General features: G+C 38.9%; 1 protein-coding gene and 1 pseudogene across 1 annotated transcript in view; both read left to right on the top strand.

Moving 5' to 3' along the window:
- The window catches only part of LOC118843733 (CUB and sushi domain-containing protein 1-like), a 2,679,416-nt gene that overhangs the window by 1,361,777 nt on the left and 1,304,662 nt on the right, over nucleotides 1-12,977 (top strand).
- LOC118843740 lies at nucleotides 1,541-1,888 on the top strand (annotated as a pseudogene).

Here is a 12,977-nt window from a genome sequence, read left to right as displayed (position 1 = left end):
ATTCGGAGAGATTAGATAACTTTTCCATGGTCACACAGATAACTTGTCAGAAACAGGATTTTGCCCTAGGTCTTCCTGACTCCAAGTCTAGGACTCTATTCAGTATATACTTCCTATTCCTGCCTCTGTAATTTATCTTGTCAGTCTCTCCTTTTTTTGAATTTATAACATTTAGAAGGGGGAAGATTATTTGACCTTTCACCTTATAACAACCACCTCTATCTGGTGTAAAATTAATTATTATTACTATATAAATCAAGATTCATAATTCATTTTTTGCTATTAGGAATAGTATTTTATAAATCTTAAATGGTTTTTTCCCCCATTGCAATTACTTTAACTTCATTTGATTTTTCAATTGTGATATACACAAGACTGCTATGGATCATCCTGATGTATAAATTTTAGTGCCTCTGTTCACTTGGCACTCTTAGTCTTAGCTCAATTTCTTTTATGTTTATTGAAGATAACATAATAAATTATCCTTTATGGAATAAACAGTGGCTTAAATTGTGTTTTCCTAGTTTTCATATAGTGCCACCTTATTTTGCAGAACACTTGAACATTTTTACATATGATGCTACAATGATATAGGTTGTTCATCTAGACATCTGAATTCAAATTGCCCAATGGGGTAAATCAATGTTTTGTGATTTTTAGTTGACTCCATTGTTCCTGATTTAAATTTTTACTTTTTAATCTTTGGGTTTTTTTTTTTTTAATTACATGTTAAAAAGATTATTTAATGCTTTTTAAAAAAATTTTGAGTTCCAAATTTTCTCCCTCCTTTCCCCACCCCTCTCCAAGGAGATGGCAAGCAATTTGTTATAGGTTATCTATATGCAGTCATGCAAAATATATTTCCATATTCATAATGTTATGAAAAAAAACATAGACCCCTGGAAAAAAACCCAAGAAAAGTAAAGTGGGTTGACTTTTGGTTTTGTATGTTTTAATCTGCATTCAGACTCCATCAGTTATTTCTCTGGAGGTGGACAGCATTTTTCCTCATAAGTCCTTCAGAATTGTCTCAGATTGATATATTGCTGAGAATAACCAAGCCATTCACAGCTGATAACATTGAGTTAATTTTAAAGGGTATGTTGCAAGTTAGCGTTTTTTAAAGTAAGTCTTTGCAATAAATTATGATATTATATTTTATCATTAACTATCACATTAATTGGTAATTTCCATAGTGTTTCATAGAAGCAGTGCTTTATGTTTCATCCATTTTCGAAGAAGGTCATGCCGTCAGGGAGACAATGATATGACTGCAGGTACTGATTTGAGTGAGGGCGGCCTGTATGAGGTCACCAGCCTCACTTTCTCAACTCCAGAGCTATCTAGGTCTAGTGGCCAGATATTCATGAGCACAACTGGAGACAGCCCAGGGTGCAGTTGGAGACCCTGGCCCTTTTAGGCTAAGGCCTTTTCAGGTTCTCACTTTGAGTGAGGTAACTCCAATTCAGTGAATAGGCCTCTTTAAGAAATGAGTCACAGTATGCTTTGGGAGCCTGAGTCTGTATGGGTGGTTGCTGCCATGTCTTTCTGCTCTTTTGGCAGAGAGGTTTTCCAGAACCACTTTGAGCCTGGTATCTACATCTGTGCCAAGTATGGCTATGAGCTCTTTTCCATTCGTTCAAAGTATCAACATTCCTCTCCAAGGCCAGCCTTCACTGAGATAACACATGCTGACAGTGTGTCGCACCATCCAGAGTTTGGTCAGCCACAAGCCTTAAAGGTTTCCTGTGGCAAGTGTGGCAATGGACTAGGTCATGAGTTTCTCAATGATGGACCAAAGAAGGGCCAGTCCTGCTTTTGAATATTCAGTAACAGACTGAAGTTCATTCCTAAAGACAATGAAACTTCAGCTCCAAAGGGAAAGTAATTGCGCAATAGATACTGCCCAATACTGGTTATGGACACACTGCAACTAATTTACTTTGTAGTCATTGATTGGAATTGGAGTTCATCAAAGTTCAGACTACTGGACTGAGAGGCTGCTGAAGAAACTACAAAGGCCTTGAAATCAGAAGATCCTACATGCGGAGCTGAAGGGGACCTTTGAGGGGATTGAAATCCAGATGCTCTGAGTTCAAATCCAGCACATTTGCCAAGGTTCTGGGCTGCTTTTCCTCATTTCTTTTAGGTAGGTTCTGTTTCGAAAAGGGCCAATATTTAGAGAATGGGCAGAATAAGTAAAAATTCAATGATGAACAATCACCTATTGCATCGAGCTGTAGAGCTGAATTAGAATTTGGTTGTTTGTTGTTTTTTTTGTCTTTTTTTTTAGTCAGAGTTCAAATTCCAAATACATAAAACTTAGATTTTCCTAAACTTTTGACCATAAGGAAATAGAATTCTTAATGTGAGTAGGCCATTCATTTCATGTTTAATCTCATCACATTTTTTATCAGCATGCCCGCTCCCCTTCTGAGGTTCTTCTGAACTCCATGTGGTCTAACTTTGAAAGAGAATTTGGTTGACTTTTAGTAGCATAAACCAGATTTCCACAAAGCTTTAGTAAAGAATGCAAATCCTGAAAATTTTATCCTGTTATTTTGGTTTGGGGTCACAGTATGAGTTATCATGGTTAAAACCCTGTAGGACAGCCATGGTGATGAAGATTAGTGACCAGGCCAGAAAACAGAACAGATTTTTTTTATCTTGATTTGTAGTCAGTAGATTTTAAAATGTTTCACTGCAATTTGTGTTTCTTGGGCTTATGAAACATAGTTGATCAGTTACCTCTGAATCTGGAAAGGGCTACTTCCTTTACTACATTTAAGGATGTTGCCCTTCCATTTTTTGCTTGGTAATACCCTCATTTTAATGATCAATTTTCATTTCTCTGGCAGAGATGGAAAAAGCCTCATGGATTTTTTTTTTTGTCTTGTCAATTCCCATAGATGAATTGAAGAGATGGCCCTTCGCACTTTACAATTCCCAAGACATATTGTGTTTCTTGTCAGTGTTAGTGACCCAAGAATGTCAAGTCCCTCCTTTACTGTTAAGAATAGCACATTATAGTCTTGTTGACACAAACAATGTAAAGTTCTTAGAAATGATCTGTCATAAATAGTAGAGACTGGTTCATTTTCAGCAAGGAAGATATCCATCATTATGGCTCCCATGTACTCCATAAGTTCTGTATATTTGTCACCTTTTTGCAATAAAGAGATGACACCAAGCAATATATGTCATCCTTCAAAATTATTTTTTTCATCATTTTGTTATCCTGGTAGAGGCAGCCCTAAAGAAGAGAGTCTGATTTAGAGACAGAAAGATCTTGGTTCCAAATTAATCTCTGACATTTGCTAGCTGTGTGGCTACGAGCAAGTCACTTAACCTCTCTGAGGCTCAGGCAGCTAAGATTCTTCTTGCTAAATTAAGCCCAGCTGCTGTGAGAGCTCTGTACCCATAAAATCACAACTCCTTGAAGTATCCTCCCGTTTTTTTCTTTGTCTATGTGGCCATGATTGGACAAAAATTCATATCATTGTTGGAAAAAACCATGATATTGAATAAAATTATGTATCATTTAAAAAAAAGAAATGAGTCAAGGGATGACCCCTTTAATTAAAAAAACTCAAACTGGGAGGGGAAGACTGTAACAACAATGCTGCTTGCAGCTGCTGTGGGGGTGAGAGCCCAATAACACCAGCAGAAAGGAGAGCTGCTAGCACAGGTTCTGTTTGATCTACTTTTCTAAAGGAAAGCAACTTTAAAGGGGGCAACTATCTTATTTTAATCATATATATACATACACACATATGTATATATGTGTACATATATGTGTGTATACGTGTGTGTATATACATGTATGTGTATATACGTGTGTATATACATGTGTGTTTGTGTGTGTGTGCATGTGTGGGTGTGTGGGTGGGTGGGTGTGGGTGTGTGTGTGCATATAATTCACTTAGTTCCCAGGAAAAGGTGGAACCCTGAAGTTCAGAGAAAATACAAACAGAAATTACAAGCAGAAATTATATAAATAGAGTAAATACAAACAGCAAAGACCAACAGACAGGGCTTCCAACTGTCTGAACAAAAGCAATATGTACATGGTTACCAGAGAGAGAAGAACCAACATCTGGGTTTTACAAAACCGGGGGGCTCCTTAAAGTCTTCCCAGAGTCTCATCTGGCCACATCACACAAACACTCTTGCTATGAGTGAGCCCCAAAACAAAATGCTAACCTCGGAGTATATATACACTTCTTCAGGGCCAAAGGGCATCACAACCCTCGTGACACAGGCTCATGTGACTCAGGCTTCCATGTGACTCAGGTTCAAAGCAGGTCACATAGGCCTATTAAGGTGCAGGGAAGACCTTCCAATTGTACTAACATTACAAAGACCCTCAGGGTTGGGGCCAAAAGAGAAACAGTTACTATTTACATTCACTCTGAGGCAGGAGGGCCCAAAATATAACCATTAAGTGGTGCTTGGGCAGGGACCTATTGTTATCCAATCTCTGAGCTTCAGAGTGAAATGGGTTTAAAGATTTTTTTTTCTTTTTCTTAATTAAAGGGGCCATCCCTTGACTCACTTTTTTTTTTAAAGGTGTTTTATTTATTTTTAGTTTACCACACATGGTTCTACATAGTTTTGAGTTCCAGTTTTTCTTCCCTCCCTCCCCCCTCCCTCCCCAAGACGGCATGAAGTCTCATATAACTGTCATGTATAACTTCGCATTGAGTTAATTTATGCTCTAGTCAAGTCGTGGAGAAGAATTTTGACCAATGGAATGAATCATGAGAAAGAAGAAACAGAACCAAAAAAAAAAAACAAAACAAAAAAAAACCCCAAAAACAAAAACAAAAGAGAAGCAGAAAAGGCGAGCATGTAGTGTGCCTCAGTCTGTATTCAAACTTCGCAGTTCTTTCTCTGAATGAAGATAGCATTCTCCATCATGAGTCCCCTGGAATTGTCCTTGCCCCTTTAGGTTGCTGAAAGAAGCGCAGTATGTCAGGGTTGGTCCTCACGGAATCCACATATCTGTGGCTGTGCACAACGTTCTCCTGGCTCTGCTCCGCTCACTCAGCATTATGTCGTGTAGGTTTTTCCAGGTTGTTATGAAGTCTGCATCATCCCCATTTCTTATGGCACAATAGTATTCCATCACCTTCATATACCACAGCTTGTTCAGCCATTCCCCAATTGATGGGCATCCCTTTGCTTTCCAATTCTTGGCTAACACAAAGAGAGCTGCTATAAATATTCTTGTACATATGGGTCCTTTTCCCGATTGCATGATTTCTTTGGGATACAACCCTAGAAGTGGTATTACTGGGTCAAAGGGTATGAACATTTCTATAGCCCTTTGGGCATAGTTCCACACCGCCCTCCAAAATGGCTGGATCAGCTCACAACTCCACCAGCAATGCAACAATGTTCCAATTTCCCCACATCCTTTCCAGCATTTATCATTCTCCTGATTTGTTATTTTAGCCAATATGACAGGAGAGATGTGGTATCTAAGAGTTGTTTTGATTTGCATTTCTCTAATCAGCAACGATCCAGAGCATTTTTTCATATGCCTGTAGATAGCTTTAATTTCTTCCTCTGAAAACTGCCTGTTCATATCCTTTGACCATTTCTCAATTGGGGAATGGCTTGTATTCCTATATATTTGGCTCATTTCCCTGTATATTTTAGAGATGAGGCCTTTATCAGAAATACTAGTTGCAAAGATTTTCTCCCAATTTTCTGCTTCCCTCCTAATTCTTGTTGCATTGGTTTTTTCTGTACAAAAACATTTCAATTTGACATAATCAAAATTATCCATTTCGCATTTTGTAATGCTCTCTATCTCTTGTTGGGTCATGAATTCTTTACTTTTCCACAAATCTGATAAGTAAACTATTCCTTGCTTTCCCAAATTATTTAGAGTATCAACTTTTACTCCTAAATCATGAACCCATTTTGACTTTATTTTGGTATATGGTGTAAGATATTGGTCTATGCCCAGTTTTTTCCCTGCCATTTTCCAATTTTCCCAACAGTTTTTGTGAAATAGTGAATTATTAGCCCAGAAACTGGCTTCTTTGGGTTTATCAAAGAGTAGATTGCTAAACTTGTTGATTTCACCTACTTGTGTACCTATCCTATTCCACTGATCCACACCCCTGTTTCTTAACCAGTACCAGGCAGTTTTGATGACTGCTGCTGTGTAGTACAGTTTAATATCTGGTGTGGCTAAACCACCATCTCTAGCATGTCTTTTCATTAATATCCTAGATACTCTAGACCTCTTGTTTTTCCAAATGAATTTTGTTATTATTTTGTCCAGCTCGGTAAAAAAATTTTTTGGTAGTTCGATTGGTATGGCACTGAATAGATAGATTAATTTAGGTAGAATTGTCATTTTTATTATATTAGCTCGGCCTAACCATGAGCAACTGATATTTCTCCATTTATTTAGATCTGATTTTATTCGCGTGAAAAGTGTTTCATAGTTATGTTCATATAGGCCCTGGGTTTGCCTTGGCAAATAGACTCCCAAATATTTTATAGTGCCTTCAGTAACTTTGAATGGAATTTCTCTTTCTATCTCTTGCTGTTGGGCTTTGTCACTAATGTATAGGAATGCTGAGGATTTATGTGGGTTTATTTTATATCCTGCAACTTTGCTAAAGTTGTTTATTATTTCAAGTAGTTTTTTACTTGATTCTCTAGGATTCTCTAGATAAATCATCATATCATCTGCAAACAGTGATAATTTAGTTTCTTCTTTTCCTATTCTAATTCCTTCAATTTCTTTTTCTTCTCTTATTGCTACAGCTAATGTTTCTAGAACCAAATTGAATAATAGGGGTGATAATGGACATCCTTGTTTCACCCCTGATCTTATTGGGAATGCATCTAGTTTATCCCCATTACAAATAATGCTTGTTGATGGTTTTAGGTAGATGCTATTTATAATTTTGAGGAAGGTTCCCCTTATTCCTATGCTTTCTAGTGTTTTTAATAGGAATGGGTGTTGTACTTTGTCAAAGGCTTTTTCTGCGTCTATTGAGATGATCATATGGTTTCTGCTAGTTTTGTTATTGATATGGTCAATTATGCTAATAGTTTTCCTAATATTGAACCAGCCTTGCATTCCTGGAATAAATCCTACCTGGTCATGGTGTATTATTCTCGTAATGAGTTGCTGCAATCTTTTTGCTAATATTTTATTTAAAATTTTTGCATCAATATTCATTAGAGAAATTGGTCTATAATTTTCTTTCTCTGTTTTAACTCTACCTGGTTTGGGTATTAGTATCATATTTGTGTCATAAAAAGAATTTGGTAGGACTCCTTCTTCACCTATTTTCCCAAATAGTCTACAAAGTATTGGAATTAGTTGTTCTTTAAATGTTTGATAGAATTCACATGTAAAACCATCTGGCCCTGGAGATTTTTTCCTAGGGAGTTCGTTGATGGCCTGCTCAATTTCTTTTTCTGATATGGGGTCATTAAGAAATTTCACTTCCTTCTCTGTTAGTCTGGGCAGTTTATGTTTTTGTAGATATTCATCCATATCTCTAAGGTTGTCAAATTTATGGGCATACAGTTGGGCAAAATAATTCCTAATTATTGTTTTGATTTCCTCTTCATTAGAGGTGACCTCACCCTTTTCATTTTTGATACTGGTAATTTGATTTTCTTCTTTCTTTTTTTTAATCAAATTGGCCAAAGGTTTGTCAATTTTATTGGTTTTTTCATAAAACCAGCTCTTTGTTTTATTTATTAATTCAATAGTTTTCTTGGTTTCAATTTTATTAATCTCTCCTTTGATTTTCAGTATTTCTAATTTGGTATTTAATTGGGGGTTTTCAATTTGCTCTTTTTCTAGCTTTTTCAGCTGTCTGCCCAGATCATTGATCTCCTCTTTCGCTATTTTATTCATGTAGGCATTTAGAGATATAAAACTTCCCCTAAGAACTGCTTTTGCTGCATCCCATAAGTTTTGGTATGTTGTTTCATTATTGTCATTCTCTTGAATGAAATTATTAATTGTTTCTCTGATTTGATCTTTGGCCCACTCACTCTTTAGAATTAAATTATTTAGTTTCCAATTAGTTTTTAGCTTATTTTTCCATGGTACTTTATTAAAAATGATTCTTATTGCATCATGATCTGAAAAGGATGCATTGACTACTTCTGCTTTTCTGCACTGGATTGTGAGGTTTTTATGCCCTAGTACATGGTCAATTTTGAGTATGTGCCATGTACTTTTGAGAAGAAAGTATATTCCTTTTATCCCCGTTCAGTTTTCTCCAGAGGTCTATCATATGTGCCTTTTCTAAAATTCTGTTTACCTCCTTAACTTTTTTCTTATTTATTTTGAGGTTAGATTTATCAAGTTCAGAAAGGGGGAGGTTGAGGTCTCCCAATATTATAGTTTTGCTGTCTATTTCTTCCTGTAACTCCCTTAACCTCTCCTCTAAGAATTTGTATGCCTTACCACTTGGTGCATATATGTTAAGCAATGATATTGCTTCATTGTTTATGGTGCCTTTTAGCAGGATATAATGTCCTTCCTTATCTCTTTTAATTAGATCTATCTTTACTTTTGCTTTGTCTGAGATTAGGATTGCTACACCTGCTTTTTTTACTTTAGCTGAGGCACAATATATTTTACTCCAGCCTTTTACCTTAACCCTATGTGTATCCCCCTGTTTCAGATGCGTTTCTTGTAAACAGCATATTGTAGGATTATGGTTTTTAATCCATTCTGCTATCTGCTTCTGTTTTGTGAGAATGTTCATCCCCTGCACGTTCAGGGTTATGATTTCTATCTGTGTCTTTTTCTCCATCCTAATTCCCCCTGTTTATGCTTTTATTTCTCCCTTTCCCCTTCTCCTCCCCAACAAAGTTTTGCTTTTGACCGCCGCTTTCCTCAGTTAACCCTCCCTCTTTATTCCCCTCCCTTATCTTACCGTTACCCACTTGCTACTTCTCCTCTTCCTTCTGCCCTCCCCCCTCCCTTTTTCCCCCCTTTCCCTCCCACTTCCCGTAGGACAAGTTAGATTTCTAAACTTATCAGAGTATGTTATTCCCTTCTTGAACTAGATCAGATGACAGTAAAGCTCAAATACTGCTCTTCTCCCTCCCTTCTTTCCCTCTACTATAATATGTTTTTTTGCCACTTCCTTTGGTGTAATTTACCCTTTTCTACAACCTCCTTACCACTTCCCTCATAGCCCTCCCTTTATATCTCTTATTTATATTTTATATCTTTACATCAGTTAATTTATACAGGCATTCACAACCTATGTATATCCCTTTCATTTGTCACAATAGTTGTACCATTCACAAGAATGACTTATATATGTATATGTATATATATATGGGTATATATATATATATACATAAAAAACATACATAAGATGATATAATCCCACATAAACATGTAAACAACCTAACCTTATTGGTTAATGAAGTTTGTGGGGTTTTTCCCCCTGGTTACCTTTTTATGTCTCTCTTGAGGTTTGTATTTGGAGATCAAATTTTCCATTGAGTTCTGGCCTTTTCATCAGGAAGGTCTGGAATTCCCCTATTTCATTGAATGTCCATCGCCTTGCCTGGAAAATTATGCTTAGTTTTGCCGGGTAGTTGATCCTTGGTTGTAGTCCCAGCTCCTTTGCCCTTCGGAATATCATATTCCAATTTCTCCTGTCTTTTAATGTGGAAGCTGCGAGATCCTGCGTGATCCTGACTGTAGTTCCACGATATTTGAATTGCTTCTTTTTGGCTGCTTGCAGTATTTTCTCCTTGAGTTTATAGCTCTGAAATTTGGCTATAATATTTCTTGGTGTTTTCAGTTTGGGATCTCTTTCAGGGGGTGATCGGTGAATTCTTTCAATGACAATTTTGCCCTCTGGTTCTAGGACCTCTGGGCAGTTGTCTTTGATAATTTCTTTGAAGATACTGTCAAGGCTCCTTTTTTCATTGTGGATTTCCGGTAGACCAATAACTCTCAAATTGTCTCTCCTGGATCTATTTTCCAGGTCAGTTGTTTTGCCAATCAGATATTTCACATTTTTTTCTATTTTTTCATTCTTTACGTTTTGTTTTATTACTTCTTGATGCCTCATAGATTCATCAGCTTCTACTTGCTCAAGTCTAATTTTAAATGAGTTAGTGTTTACATTTTGCTTTTGAGCCTCCATTTTCAATTGGTTGATTTCACCTCTCAGGGTGTCCTTTTCTCTCTCTAGATTCTGAATCTCCATAGCCATTTCGCCAATCTTATTCTTTAGGGACTTTTCCATTTTTTCCATGTTTTCTTTTACCTCCCTAATTTGGTTTTTAAAATCCTCTTTTAGCTCTTCCAGCAGTGCTTTTTGGGCTGGAGACCAGATCATATTAGCTTTTGAGGTATCTGATGTATCTACCGTGTCATTGCTATCTTCTTCTATGTCGATATTTTGATCCTGCCTGTCTCCATAAAAAGAATCTATTGTCCTCGGTTTTTTTGTGTTCTTCATGTTGGTTTGCCTTTTGCTGGCTTTACAACGAATTTCTATCTGTGGATCTCAGGGCTTTCTGTCCCAGCTTTCTTATTCTGGGGGTTGTGAGTCTAGAATTATAACCTTCAGTTTCCTGAGGTGTGGGGGAGGGGTCTGGCTCCCTTGCGTCTCACTCCCTGTGGGTGCTCTCCAGCACTTGCTTTTCAGCAATGGTCTCAGGTGTTTGTTGATTGAGCTGATGACTGGCGCTTCCCCTGGGGGAGCAAGATTACGTCTGGGCTCCTGGCTTTGCCCCCTGCCGACTCTTCCCCTCTGGGACTAATGAGCTTCTAGTATTTGTCCTGTGAAGCCCCGCTACTCTCTCCTCTGTTTCAGTTCTCTTTTTTTTTTTTTCCCGAGGAATTCTCTGGGTGAGGGGGGGAGGGGTTAGAGCCGGTTACCTGGCCATTGAGTCTTCCGGAAGCTCAAGAAGCCGAGTTCCTGGGTTTTGCAAGCGTGAGGGCTGGGTGTTTTCGCGGCTGGTGGCATTGCGCTGCCTCTCGTCGCTCCCAGATACTGCCGTCCTGTGTTGGGAGGCCTGGGGATCTCTGCCGGTTTCAGGCGCCCAGCTTTCTCCCAGCCCGTCTCCCACGTGGATTTCCCGGCCAGCCGCTTCCGCCTTGGTCTGGAGCAGCTCCGCACACCGAGCACTCTCCGAGCCTGCAGGTTCGTTCCTCCGGCCTTTCAAACTCTCCCGGCTCGGAAATTTGCCCCACGCAGACTGCTCGCGGTTTCTGACTCTCTCAAATCTGCTCAAATTCACTTTTTTATGGGAATCTGACAGACCTTGTGAGAGAGCTCCGGTAAGAGGCTGCCTTCATGCGGCCATCTTGGCTCCGCCCCCCCCTTGACTCACTTCTTAAAGAGGCCTATTCACTGAATTGGCTTACCTCACTCAAAGTGAGAACCTGAAAAGACCTTAGACTAAAAAGGCTAAGGCATCCTTGGCCATCTCTAGTCATCCTCATGAATATCTGACCACTGGACCCAAATGACTCCGGAGGAAAAAGTGAGGCTGGTGACCTTGCACAGCCCTCCCTCACCCAAATCAAAGTTAACTGCAAGTCACATCATCATCTCCCTGATGCAATCTATAGTCCTCTTTGTAAACAAAGGACAAATACAACCTTTGTGTAGTCCAAGCTGCCTGAATGGGGACCCAGCCAGCTGGGTAACTCAGATCGTCCTCTCCCTCTCCCTCTTCCTCCTGAAAAGAAAGTAATTTTTAATGGCTGATAGCTGCCCAGTTGACTTGGGGTTTACTGGCTAGATTCCTTCCTTCCTTCCCTCCTTTCTTCTTTCCTTTCTTCCTTCCTTCCCTCCCTTCTTCCTTCCTTCCCTTTCTCAAAGATCAAACTTTAAAGCCATTTCACTCTGAAACTCAGAGATTGGACAACAATAGAGGCAGTGCTATAAAATAGATATAGTGCAGGATATGGAAAACAAAATATGTGAGTTCAAATCTATTCTGTGCTGCCAACTAACAGTGTAGCAATTTAATTTCCTTGAGCCTCCAACTACTAAGACTTAAATGGTTGTGAATTGAGTTGGGGGAGGGAATTCCTACATGAGAGACATAGATCTAGGGCTGGAAGGAATATTGATCACCTACCCACCCCCCACCCCCATCCATTTTACAGATGAGAAAACTGAAACCTATAAAGGTGTAGTGATTTGCCCAAGACCCCAATGTTGGATCATATGATCCCTTTTGGAAGGAGAGTGGCCATCTATATCAGTAAGGCAAGATTCATGACCTGAAGGATGACTATGAACATGGCTGTATGGTTCAGAATCACAATGTATGAAAAACCCTGTAGGTAGAAGGCAGAGGAAGTATAACATTTATTTAGGCACCAAAGAATCAGATACCAGAACCAGTAATTCCAATCTGATATAGCAGTAATTGTATTCCAGAACCAGTAAAGCCCACATCAAGGTAGCAACAAGGAGATTAAAACACAGGATTACAGCAAAGAGCCAAGTAATCCTGTAACCTTCCCCCCCTGCTAGGGCCTTTCCATAAACAATCACTCACGAACTCTAAATGTTTGCTTGCCTGTGTCCTCTCCCCGCTCAGTCCTCTGATCGGCAACTCTGGTCTCCACTCTCCCCTCAACACTCTCTTCTGCAGCTCTGTGGACTGGGAGTTCTTACTCCTTCTCCTTGGGCTGAATTCTGAAGTCCGGCTTCTCTTCTGACTTCTGAACTCTCTGTTCTCAATAGCTACCTTCTGGGTGTGTATGTTCTTTTTAGGGCCCAAGGGCTTCACACCCAATAGGCAAAAGAGTGTGGGAAAGATCTTTAATCACTGATTGGCATCACAAAAATATGGGCGGGCCTCTCTTAACTGGCCCCCACCTGGGGACTATTGAATGGGTGGGAAAAATCTTCAGTCACATTATCATCACACCATCAAACCAAACTATTGAAAAGGATGTGTAGCCAAGGAATCCATTAAACTTTTCAAAA

The sequence above is a fragment of the Trichosurus vulpecula genome, chromosome 3 (genome assembly GCF_011100635.1).
Source record: "Trichosurus vulpecula isolate mTriVul1 chromosome 3, mTriVul1.pri, whole genome shotgun sequence".
NCBI lineage: Eukaryota > Metazoa > Chordata > Mammalia > Diprotodontia > Phalangeridae > Trichosurus > Trichosurus vulpecula.
This window is presented reverse-complemented; position numbering and strand designations above follow the sequence as displayed.